This window comes from Stenella coeruleoalba (assembly GCF_951394435.1).
Source record: "Stenella coeruleoalba genome assembly, chromosome: 18".
Taxonomy (NCBI): Eukaryota; Metazoa; Chordata; class Mammalia; order Artiodactyla; family Delphinidae; genus Stenella; species Stenella coeruleoalba.
The window spans coordinates 38921668-38935614 of record NC_137164.1 but is presented as its reverse complement, the minus strand read 5'-3'; positions in this window follow the sequence as shown (position 1 = coordinate 38935614).

The following is a 13947-nucleotide window of genomic DNA, read 5'->3' as shown; positions in this document are numbered from 1 at the left end:
TTTTTTATTCTTTTACTTTTTGATATTCACATACAACTCATTCTCTAGTCTAATTGTATATTTACAGTTTCCCAAACACAATCTCTACTTCCTCCAACTGTCAACATTCTCACTTTTTTCAAGATTCATCTAAACTCTTTTACTTATTTGAGAAGTCTTTCATTATATCTCTACTGTCATGTAATCTTTCCACCTGATTAATAAACTTTTGTTAATATTTCTTATAAGCCACAGTTATTATTGAATTGTGCCCCCCCCCAAAAAAAAAGATATGTTGAAATCCTTACTCCCAGTGCCTCAGAATGTGATCTTATTTGGAAATAGTGTCTTTATATATACAATTAAATTAAGATGAGATCATACAGGAGTAAGACCCCTAATTCAGTATGGCTGACATCCTTAGAAGGGAAGACACAGAAACACAAGTGAAGACCAATGCAGAGACAGGAGCTATGTAACTGCAAGCAAAGGAACACAAAAGACTGCCATCAGAAGGGCAAGGAAGGATTCCCTTACAGGTTTCAGAGGAAATGTGGCCCTGCTAACACCTTGATTTTAGACATCTCACCTCTAGAAATTTGAGAAAACAAAAGTCTGTTGTTTTAAGCCACTAGGTGTGTAGTACTTCATTAAGGAATCCTCAGGAATCTTATACAGCCACTATATGAATTCCCTGTTTTGATATAGGTATTATACTATAAAAATTATATGGATACCACTTTCCTCCTTCTCTTTCCTCTATCTATCCTCTTATTTCAACACAGTAATCTAAACTTTACCCTCCCTTCATCATAAATCATATAAAGGCAAGCATTTTCTTTTATCTTAAAATGTGTTCACTATTTTTGAAACACTTTCAGTGACTTAATAATTGTTGCCTAATAAAAAATAAATTAAAACATTCTAAGACAATTTTATGATTTAACTCTCCTCTTTAGTGAATGAAAATGCTCAGGCAAACACCTAAAAATATTTACAAAGTAATCCTTTGTACATTTCCTCCTTAAACCATCTGGCACACAAAAGCATGTGCTCACAAATAGCGTTTCAAGTACTGCCTAACTTGAAACATACAGATGCACTGACAAATATTCAGTGAATTGCATAGATATAAGTAAATAGTTAGCGACCTTAAAGCATGCTCTATCTTAACATTTAGAATGTACGAGTGATTAGAGCAAGTAGAAAACTGAGAAACAGTTAACTGCGTGTGTGCGTGTGTGTGTGTGTGTGTACATATATATGTAGGAAAAAAAGAATATTAAACTTTCACATGTCTATCACTTAACTTCAGGAATTATCATTTCACGACCAACTTTTTCAATATATGTCCCCACAATTTCCCCTCACAACCTAGTGGATTATAAAAATATATGTTTTTTATTTCCTATCATCTATCCGTCATCCTGTGTCTAGCATTTTCTCTTACCTTCTAGATACCAAAATAACATTTCTGATGTTATCTTAGAATATATGTATGAGAATATTTTTCTTTTTTATCGGTATGAGAATATTTCAGATCTAATATTCTAGAACATCTGTATGAGAATATTCAGAGGTAAGACTTGAAAGGCAGGAACTAGGAAAAATTTGAATTTCAACTGAATTTAGTATGTTCTAGTTTGGGGAGGGCACAGTGAGGAAAGAGCTGTTGTGTTTTTATTTAGTTACAAATATACGAAAACAGTAAAAATGTGTAAAATTTAAAAATTGTAAATCTTTCAAAAATTCCTCTGTCATCAGTGGCAGAGAAAAAGTTTAGGAAATCAGGCATGGCACAGGTTTGAACAGGTGAGTGGTGGCAGGATTTAATAGGCAAGAATAAATGTTGAAAGATAGTACTTTGGGCATCTGCCCTCTCATAGTCAATAAAGTGCCATTAAATAAGGAAAACTAATGCAGAACAGACAAATGGTCTCAAGGTTTAGGCAATTCAGGCATTGTGAAAGTGGTGACTAATATTTTGGGAAAGGGGTACTATGGAACAGTTTTCCTTTCCAATTCATTCATTTAAAAATATATTTATTATTTTCTTAACATATAGGAACTATTCTGAACTGTTTACAGCAATTATTTTGAAATTAAATAAAATTCTAGTTAAAAAATTAAAATTAAGTTGATTTTTTTAAAAGTTTGACTCATGGTTCATATTCTCATGAGGGAAACATTTTAAACAAATAATCAAGGAAACGTGTAATTTTAGGTAATGCAAAGAATAATAAAGCCAAATGAGCAAAATAAAGGGTTAATAGTGACTTCAGGGAAGTCACCCTATTTTACTTAGGGTGGTCAAAAGCCTATCTGATGAAATACATTTGAAGAGAGTTACAAATGCAAGAGGAAGTGAGTCAAATATCTGAAAGAAAACAGCTTTTCACACAGAGGGAATAGTGTGTACAGTTCTCTTAATCAAAGTTTGACTGTAAAGGGAACAGCAGGAGGGAAGCAAAGAGTGCAGGGCAGTAAGATTGGAGACCTCTACACAGTAGATTAGGTAAAGTCAAGTAGACCAGTAGACCTTGATAAGGAATTTGGTTTTAATCTAAACATTCTTGGAGACCATTTGCAGAATTTAGGACAGTGGAGTGACATGAACTAATTTTAAGATTTATAAGATTACACTGGCAACTGCCTGAAAGATTTATTTTATTTTATTTTAATTAATTAATTAATTTATTTATTTTTGGCTGCATTGGGTCTTCATTCCTACACGTGGGCTTTCTCTAGTTGCAGAGAGTGGGGGTTACTCTTCATTGTGGCACGGGGGCTTCTCATTGCGGTGACTTCTCTTGTTGTGGAGCATGGGCTTTAGGCGCATGGGCTTCAGCAGTTGTGGCTCACGGGCTCAGTAGTTGTGGCACACGGGCTTAGTTGCACCCCGGAATGTGAGATCTTCCCGGAGCAGAGATCGAACCTGTGTCCCCTGCATTGGCAGGCGGATTCTTAACCACTGCACCACCAGGGAAGTCCAGGATTGATTTTAAGGTAGGTGGAAAAGTAGAGGCAGGAAGAAAAATTTGGAAATTATTGCAGCAATTTAGAGAGATATGAGTGTGTTTTAGACTAGGATGGCTAGTTAATGGCTGGATTTCTGGTATATTTTGAAGAAGAAGTAAATGAAAATTCCTGATGAGTTGGATATGGGTTTGAGGCAAATATGGAAGTCAACGTTGACAACATTTTTGGTTAGTTTTTTGACCTAACCACTTGAGTGAAGATGGTACCATTTCCTCTGATGGGGAAGACTGGACTAAAAGTGTTCTTTGAGAAAAATAATCTTTGGTCACAATAACATTGAGAACACCACCCAAAGAGAATTGTCACTTAAACTGGGGTATATGAAGCTAGAGCTCAGGGAAGAAATTGAGTTTGAAGATAAAAGCTTGGATTCATGAGCACATTGAGTGTATTTTTAAATACATAATCCCGAGGGTTATATGCTGGGATTATAATCCTTATCATCCCACTATTGATTTAATAATGTAAATAAGGTAATTATTAATTTTCTGCTTAGGCAAAAATAGTACCATGATACATTTTTTTCTTTAAAAATAACATGTATTATCTTAAAATAAACCTAGACAATTCTGTGGGTGGTCTTGAATCCCTTTTTGTACCTCTTCTCTTTGAAAAAAGAAAATAGTTTCAAAGTCAAACATTGACAGAAAAATTCAAAATGTGTTTTACAAATATAGGTTCCCATTTTTCACATAGCAGTTACTTAGTAAATATTTTTTTGCAGTAGACTAAATGTATGAGCAAAGACTAAGCATTATTTGAAAAAAATATTAGCAAAATTAGTCAGTTAACTAAATGAATCAATCTACAACATACTCAAACCCACCACCTAAATATTTAAATAGTTTAAGTGAATAATTTTTTCAAGTAGTGAACATCAGAATTACTTGGGGAGCTGTTTCAAAAGCTGATGCCCAAGTGTCACTTCCCCAAACTGTGAAATCTGATTCAGTGGATAGATGTAGGTAACTGGCATGTATATTGGGAAAAGACTAATGCATCCTAGTTTAAAACCACTGACTTAGCAAAAAGGGCTATTATTGGCACTGTTGACCTTAATCTCTCTGATTCACTTTTCTTCTCTTTCTTCTAACCAAACATTCATTTCAAGTTTAAACCTTCTACAGATAAATTAACTCATCCATTAAGCTACTGTAAAGTTTTGCCTTATATTGGGTCAGTCTTTTTGAGGTGATTTTGGATAACTTTGATTGCATCCATTACGCATGGATTTTGTGGGTTAATTTATAGGTAATAATTTTTCCTTTTATTTTAAATAAGCAGACAGTCTCTTTTTTTTTGCTCCTTGTTCACTTTTGTTCATCTCTTAACAAAGCTGACAACTTTTTTTTAGTTTTTTCTAAACAATATAAATATTTTTACTGGTCTCCAATCCATCATTCAGGCAATCATACTATTGCTAAATTAGTTTCCATATACTTTTTAAAATTTGCATTGAGAATCTTCACCTATATGCATGATATAAATCAATTAATTATTTCCTAAAATTCTGCCCCTCTTCAGAGGGGCCCGTCTTCAATGAAGTATTAACTTCATTTAAAAAGTTTAGTGTCGGGTTTCCCTGGTGGCGCAGTGGTTGAGAGTCCACCTGCCCATGCAAGGGATGTGGGTTCTTGCCCCGGTCCGGGAAGATCCCACATGCCATGGAGCGGCTAGGACCGTGAGCCATGTCTTCTGAGCCTGTGCGTCTGGAACCTGTGCTCCGCAACGGGAGAGGCCACAACAGTGAGAGGCCCACATACCACAAAAAAAAAAAAAAAAAAAAAGAAATAGTGTCACTGGAAAAGCAGAGTTTTATTTCAGAACACACATCACATATTCAAATATGATCAAAATATATTTTTATACTTTCTGAATTTAAAGTCTCATCTTTTATAAACAGTAAAATCATTTTGTGTTTTTATACTTAGTATTTTGTTTTATTTTGAAATCTATTCTCTATTACACAAACAGTTTTTATATTCTGCAGTTTCCTGGGCAAAATTCCCATTGAATTCCCTGCACTGATCATCTAAAAGCTGTTTGTTTGTGAAACAAATTCAGACTATGCAATGGAGTATACAGTGGAGATAGTGAGGTTAATTTTACTCTGGATTTATGTCATCCTTTTCTTGGCAATTGCAAAATTTCTCAATGCCATATCTATAAACATGCTAATTTGTCTAAGTTTTGGAATGTAAATACATTGTTAATGAACATCTATATTTATTAAAATTCTTTTCCATATCTAAATGTTTATTTCTATTATTTTGGAAATGGTGAGACAAACTTTTGAGAAGCACACTGAAGAAACCATTTGGAAAGTAAATGGTCACCCAGTAAATATGTTCATGTGGAAAATCAAAATGGATTCCGTTAGAGAAGATGGGAGTGAGGGAGAGCCAACTGGAGTTCTGTGCTGCAGGAAAGAAAAATTGATATTTTAAAAATTACATGTGTCAGTGACCTGAGATATTACTACATCAAAATTTTAAAAAGATAAATTGGGAGAATTAATTTTCAATGTTCTAAGTAGAAGTATAAAATGTATTCAAAACCATTAACTTTTTTTTTTAAACATCTTTATTGGAGTATAATTGCTTTACAATGGTATGTTAGTTTCTGCTTTATAACAAAGTGAATCAGCTATACATATACATATATCCCCATATCTCCTCCCTCCTGAACCTCTCTCCCACCCTCCCTATCCCACACCTCTAGGTGGTCACAAAGCACCGAGCTGATCTTCCTGTGCTATGCAGCTGCTTCCCACTATCTATCTATTTTACATTTGGTAGTGCATATATGTCCATGCCACTCTCTCACTTCGTCCCAGCTTACCCTTCCCCCTCCCTGTGTCCTCAAGTCCATTCTCTACATCAGTGTCTTTATTCCTGTCCTGCCCTTAGGTTCTTCAGAACCATTTTTTTTTTTTTTTTAGATTCCATATATACATGTTAGCATACTGTATTTCTTTTTCTCTTTCTGACTTACTTCACGCTGTATCTAGGTATCTAGGTCCATCCACCTCATTACAAATAACTCAATTTCTTTTCTTTTTATTCCATTGTATGTATGTGCCACAACTTTATCCATTCTTCTGTCAACGGACACTTAGGTTGCTTCCATGTCCTGGCTATCGTAAATAGAGCTGCAGTGAAAATTGTGGTACATGACTCTTTTGGAATTATGGTTTTCTCAGGGTATATGTCCCAAACCATTAACTTTTAAACAAATACTAGTAGTTATGAAGGAAAAAAAAAAAAACTTACAATTTGATTCTGATCATCCTTATCTTTAAAATTAACCTGTTCTTAAAATCCTTCAATATTCCCCGTCATCAGGAATTTTTCACTTGCCAACATTTGTACTATATACCTCTCTGCTTGCCTCCATGTTGCTTGGCCTCTTCCTCCCTGTTCTCTGTTTCTCTCCACCATCGCCATCCTCTTCACCATCCACCTGTACCGTCTAACACTCTGCTATCAAACATAGAACTTCCTAAACAGATCAGCTTATCTATCTCTTCTTCTGGCTTCTGCCACTTACAAGGTATGTCAGATGGCTGAAACTTGAAAAACAAACTCTGCATGTAGGGTTTTCTGTACATTAAGAAAACTTCTGTGTCCAGATCTTACTTAAAAAAAAACAAAAACAAACAAACAAACAAAAAAAACAGTGATAGTAAAAATTATTTGGTCACGAGTCAATATTTTATATTGACTTTTTTTTTTTTTTGCGATATGCGAGCCTCTCACCGCTGTGGCCTCTCCCGCTGCGGGGCACAGGCTTCGGATGCGCAGGCTCAGCGGCCATGGCTCACGCACCCAGCCGCTCCGCGGCATGTGGGATCTTCCTGGACCGGGGCACGAACCCGTATCCCCCGCACTGGCAGGCGGACTCTCAACCACTGCGCCACCAAGGAAGCCCTACGAGTCAATATTTTAAAAGTATGCCAGATCAATGACAAATTTAAATCATTGATCTAGAAGAAGTTTCTCAACTAACTATTAAAGAATGTCTCAGGTAATTGACCTTGATATTTGGTGCTGTACTAGTCAGGGTTTTGGTTGCAAACAATAAAAACAAACTTTAGTCAATGTAAGAGGAAAGGGGATTAATTAAATTCATGTCAAAAAGGTCATACACTCAGTGAGTGGCTGAAAAACTATGCTAGGGCATAAACTTACTTCAGAAAGAGTTTCTGAGGGTCTATGGATACTATTTCTATGCCCTTGTAAGCTTATCTCCACAACAGTCGCTGTGAATTAACAATGCTTCTACTGCAGTAGTCACAGAGCCTTGAAAACTGCAGCTACCACATATATTACTTAACTAAAGTTACATATTGTAAATTTGTGATGAAATAACCATCAGATTGCTTCTCAGATATTAAGGGTGTTTAAATCTGGGTAGAGCATAATTACAAATGCATTAGGATCCAGTCAACAGAAAGAAAACACACCAATTATCTGAAAAAGAAAGATTTAACATAAAACGTTATTACTAGTAAAAAATGATTCTAAAAGTAGTTAAAGAGAACTTTAAATGATACACATTATAAATGGCACTATATTTATGTAGTAAATGTATGGAGTTCCAGCTTTCAGTTCTTTGTAGAAGCTTGGAATTCACCACTCTTTCTTAACAACAAGTGAAAAACTAAACAAACTGGAAAATCAACAACTCTTCATGGATCTAGAAGAGATCCTGTGACACAGGGCAAACTGCTGTCCCAAGTCTTGGGAGAGAGACAGGCAAATACAGGAAGTCGGGGCCATACTCAGATATCATGAGCGGAAACCTCCTCTGGAATCAGTGCTGCAGGCAAAATTTGAAAGTTAAAAACTCCAGAGGGACCAAATCTGGGGTCCCCACGCTATTGTGAGATTTACCTTCAGGGACTCAATCATGTCACAACAGTAAATATCAGAGAAAACTTTCCTCCTGCTTCTGGCAGGTGGAAGGGAAAGTTAACCATTTTGAAATACTACAGACCATTCTGTTCTTCCTAAATAAGGCCTGCCCTCAGGAGAGGCTAGTTAACCAGAGCCTAACCTGCTGGGGTATTAATTAAAGCCCTATTTAAAATGAGGGGAGGGAAGTACCCAATTCCAGCCTACTCTAGTCATTCTGTCTCACCTAAACTGGAAAAAAAAACTGAGAAACTTTTATGAAGATCATAGTCCAGAAGCAGAAGCTTCCTAAAAGGATGAAACCTAATCATAAAGCTTCCCTTCCCCTGACACCTCACCACTAAAAGCCTATTTACAGGAGTTCCTTTTAGCTGGGACTAAGAAATGGCTGCTGGGCTGTTAATGATATTCACTGGAAGGTGTGTGCCTGGCAAAACTCCCTGGCGGGTAAAAACCATGAGATCCCAGCACACTGCTCCCATGGAAGCCACCTGCTGGGTTGCCAGCAAAACACAGTAAGTAGCCTTTCAGTAAAATGCCAGTGAGACTTGCTGGCTGGTGATTACCATTGTGTTTTCTACAAAGTAATAGCAAGGAAACTGCTCCTTCAGATGCTGGGAATATGCTGGAGGGCGATAGCCACCAGGTCTTCTTCATACCACTGGAAGAATTCTGGTATTTGACTCTAGTTGTGTGTCTAGTGGCATCAACAGGTGGTCTTAGAAGAAAAAGCATCCTCTTATGGCATCTGCAAAAAGTGAGGTTATCACAGTGTTTTCAAACAACGGGTGACTATTCACTTCTGACACAAGTGGAAAAGCTTCTTCCACTTGCAAAGGAAGCTCAGATTTACTTGTGAGTTTGATGTATGCACTGCATCTAGGTCCAAACAAATGTTTTCGATTCCAAGATTGGTTCCTATTGTGAACTCAAGTGATGTTGTTATTTACCAACTTGCACAATTATTGTATTTGATTCTTAAGCAATATCAGCTCTATGGTTAAAGAAATGAGATTTTTATGAGGGCTGTCATGAAAGCTCTCTGATTTTCATATCATGATTTGAACCAAGGGTTAAACGACTTGAGCTGTCATTTATTTTTTGTAAGTGCTCCAGTGCACTCAGCAGCTTCCTCTCATAACACAATGCTTATATGTACCATGATTGCTTAATAGTCCAGTGAAACAGCCACTTAGGCTCCCAAGGCATGGGCTTCAGTTGGCACTCAGAATCAACCACAGGTGGTAGTTTGATTAGTTGTGATACCATTGCCTGCCTTGAATTATTAACATCCTACATCCCAGTGGTAAGGATGTCAGCACTGTGCACAAGCCCATGGGTAGGACCAAACCAATTCCTGAATCTCATCTTTAAAGATTTATCTCCTAGGGCCACTTCCAGTACTAATTCTGCATCAGTCAGGATCCTTTTAGGAAATAGAATCCATTAGAGTAATTGACACAGGGAAAATGCACTATAAAGAATTATAACTAATTAAGGGTGATTACTAAACAACAGACAACTTTTAAAAAATACAGGAATAACAAAAGTAGGGAGCAGGTACTACATCTAAGGCCAAGGGAGGGTATGCAAAGAGTAAAGAAAGAACTTGGAAGAATTACTCTCCACTCCAACCCAGGCTGAAATTCAGACTTTGTTGGCAAAAGTATGGTTGTGGCCCACTGGATAACAAAATTCACAGAGTTATAGCAGACCAGAGCTGCTGAGCAGAGGGCTGCTAACAAGGATGCCAGCTGTCCCTGGCTGGCAAGCAGAAAACTCCCACTGAACATAGGGTTGCTAGATAAAATAGAATGCTGGGCAAAATCTGAATAATAGATAAATAATGAATAAAAGGTTAATATAAGTATATCCCAAATATTGCAGAAATAGTGTTAATCTGAAATTCCAAATTAACTAGGTGTCTTATGTCTTTATTTGCTAAATAAGGCAACCCTACTCTGCAGTGATGTGAAACTAGCTGGAAGGCATGCACCACTGGGTCTCCTACACACCATTAGCAAGAAAGCTGCCCATTGGGATACTGGTGAATCTTGCTGAAGGCACAGTCCCAACAGGCATCCCTCAAGGCACTAACCATCAGAGGAAGGAAGAAAAAAAACACACCAGAACCAAGAAGAAAACCTCCTTCTACTTTTCCTTCCAGATCCTTTTAATGCCATCTGATCATAAACATTGTACCAGATATCAGAGAAAGAATGCCTTGGGGTGGAGCCACACCAATTACACAAGACAAGGCAAGAAAAGGTGGATTTAGAACTGAAAGAAAATAAATTGGTAACTCTCATGCTAAGTATTCACTGTAGATATCTTTAAAAATATGATTTTATACCTAATTTGAACAAAATTATACAAGCAATTATATTTAAAGCTGCTTAAATCACCAATTCTATATTTGTATCTTTAATTTTGAATCAAGTTAGCGTTTGTTTTCTATTCAAGGATTTTTAACACATAATATTACACATTTATAATATTTGTCTAAAAATTTATTTCAAAGTGACACTTTTAAATGGTGGCTACAATCATTAGTGGTGGGGAACAAATGAAAGCCCTATGTAATGAATCATTTATTCATAACTTCATAATTCATTGCTGTAGTTATACTTAAAAACCACCAAATTTAGAGTTTGATAGGCTGGAGAAATGAGCTAAACATAGTGTTTCTCTGAATATATGAGTTTTTTTTTTTTTCTTATACTAGTGACATTTTGCAATGATGGAGCTTCAGTAAACTGCTATTAGATACATTTTTCTGGAGTAGAAAAATAGCAACTGTTAATTTTGGTTGGATAGAAAGGCCTACAATTATATTCTCTTCCACCAGCAAAGCTATTGAAGATATCCACGTTGTACAGCAATTTATAGTAGCTTGGTTTTGGGGGATCTATGTGTCCAACCCATTGTATAGTTCTACTATATAGGGACATATGATTAAGATATTTTTCCCCCACATCAGGTAAAATGTGAAGCATCTGAGTATTTTATCCCAGAAAAAACAGACTGAAGCTGTTTGAAGAGGCGATGGGTTGGGGTTGGGTGGTTCAGTCTCAGTGACAAAAATGTGGGGTCTTACCAGCCATACAGTAGGTAAGGCTTGATCATTACATGGTGGGTAGCTGAAAATCAAAGCATTTAAAGGGTCACATCATCACTTAATTGGACGTTCAAAGGACTTCACTATCATTGAAAAGTTAGCTTTGAAAAAAATCAATATTTGATAGCTAGAAAATGAAGAAACTTCTCTGTCTTTGCTTGGGATTAATATGTAACTAAAAATAGTTTTCCTTGACAATTAATAAATGGGTGTAACCTTATGTGAGTTTAAATATTTCACCTCTTTCATGATCCAGAAACACCCAAGCCAACAACTTAATATAAAAAGTGATCTCAAGTGAAATCAAAAGTGAAAGAAACATGGCAAAAGTTTTCTAGAGAGACAACATTTAATTCAGATTAGAGAGGATTCCCACAGGTAAAATATAACTGAATGTGAACTCACAACTCAAAATGACACAATACTTGTGCAAACAGTCTTTCAAGAGCAATAATTTGCAGACAAACAAGATTTTGTGGTTTTTTTTAGAGATGGATTTTTTTTCAATTAATTAATTAATTTTTGGCTGTGTTGGGTCTTTGTTGCTGCGTGCAGGCTTTCTCTAGTTGTGGCGAGAGGGGGCTACTCTTCGTTGTGGTGTGCGGGCTTCTCATTGCCGTGGCTTCTCTTTGTTGCGGAGTACGGGCTCTAGGCATGTGGGCTCGGTAGTTGCGGCTCGAGGGCTCTAGAGCACAGGCTCAGTAGTTGTGGCACACAGGCTTAGTTGTTCTGCAGCATGTGGGATCCTCCCGGACCAGGGATCAAACCCGTGTCCCCTTTATCAGCAGGCGGATCCTTAACCACTGTGCCACTAGGGAAGTCCCCCAAACAAGATTTGTATGTAATAAAATAATTATATACAGACTCTTAAGTGATGAATATTAAATATAAAAAAAAACTGAAAATGAATAAGCAGGACCAAAAATTAACAAAATAGAACCTCTATCAATAAAATATATACTAAAAACACCCCACAAACCCTCAATGGATTGATCAAATAGCAAATAGCATATTAAATATGGCTGAATAGAGAATTAGTGAAGTATTAGAAGATATAGCAGGGAAATTATAGAAAATAAAAACATATCCAAAGAGGTAGGAAAAATGAAAGGTCCAATATATATCTAGTGTAAGTTCAAAAAGGGGAGACCATTAAAAAATAGGAGGGTAAAATCCTGAATCCACAAATTTGGTAATAAACATATTTTTAAGCCTACACAGAACATTTATAAATATCAAAAACTGACAATATACTAAATGTCACAAAAGTGACTCTCAACAAATGACAAAGAAACAGTATAATTCAGAGCATTTTCCCTAATCACAGTATAAATATTATAATTCCATATTGAAAACTAACTTTAAAAAGCCTGATACAGGGCTTCCCTGGTGGTGCGGTGGTTAAGAATCTGCCTGCCAATGTCGCAGATGAGGGTTCGTGCCCCGGTCCGGAAAGATCCCACATGCTGCGGAGCGGCTGGGCCCGTGAGCCATGGCCGCTGGGCCTGCGCATCCGGAGCCTGTGCTCCGCAATGGGAGAGATCACAACAGTGAGAGGGTTGCGTAAAAAAAGCCTGATACATATGGAAGTTTTAAAGTGAATATAGAAACAGCTTATATGTCAAAGACTAAGTCACAAAAGATAAAACTTTAGAACCAATTTTTAACCAAAATTACATACCAAAATTTGTTGGATCCAGCTAGGGTAGTATTTAGACGAGACATTTTTTTTTCCATAAGCTTACATTAGGGGAAAATGACTGAGAATTAAAGAGGTTAGAGTATAACCTGAGAAACTAGAAAATGAACTGAAGAACTATCTTAAGAAAATAATTGATGAACATAAAACCACAATAGAAAACAAACATATAAAATTTTGTATCAATAAAACCAAAGGCTTATTTTTAAAAAGACTTCAAACATGCCTAGACAAGTAAAATAAAAGGATAAAAATCACAAATATCAATGTGAGAATTTGAGATCTAAAAATGTACATGTTTTATATTTTAAGATCCCTGAAATCAGAATGTATTACAATCAAGAATATGTCACAGTTTAATTGGTAAAGTTTCTTTTTTTATTTAAAAGCATATAAATTTGCAGAGCATCTTATAAATGACTAAATAAAATGTCATTATAAGAAAGCACCATGAGCAATTTTATGTCAACCAATTTGAAAATTAAGACAAAATTGATTTACAAAAATATAACAGCACAATTAACACAAAAAAATAGAAAAATTAGATAGATATATTATAAAAATACCTTAGCCTGGGTTTCCTTAGAAATCTTAGACATAAGGTCTTATATGTGGTACTTATGTGAGAATGTGGTGCCACGGAGCAGGAGAACAGGACAGGTGGAATGAAACTGAAAAACAGGTACATCCAACTTAAGGGTTAATCAAATTGTGCTCAACTCTAGGTAAATACTGCTGGATCTGAGGATATGTCTCAGAATTCTTCACGCAGGGGAAGGGAGGGGGGGCACTTATCCATTTGCTCCCATTCCTCACTGATCAAGTGTAGCCCAAGAGTCGTTAATTTCTCTGTCCTTCCAGTTTGTGCATGAGATGAGTGAAGAGTGGTTCTGAAGGTGGCAGAAAATGAGCGGTACCTGGAGTGGTTCCAATTGATGGGTGGCCCAGTTGTCCCTGCATAAAGCAAATCAACATCACAAGAGCATAGAGTGCTCACTGGGCACTGATAAAGTTGAAGTGGTGTATAAGAGATAACCAAAGTAGATAGTTATAAATCTACCATGCAAAACAAGCCCAGGTAACCTGTGCCAAATATTTCCAATTTTATATAATTTATTCCAAAATACAGAAAACTCAAATTATAAAGTCCAAAACATCTTGATAACAAAAATTGACAAGGAGAATATGAGAAATTA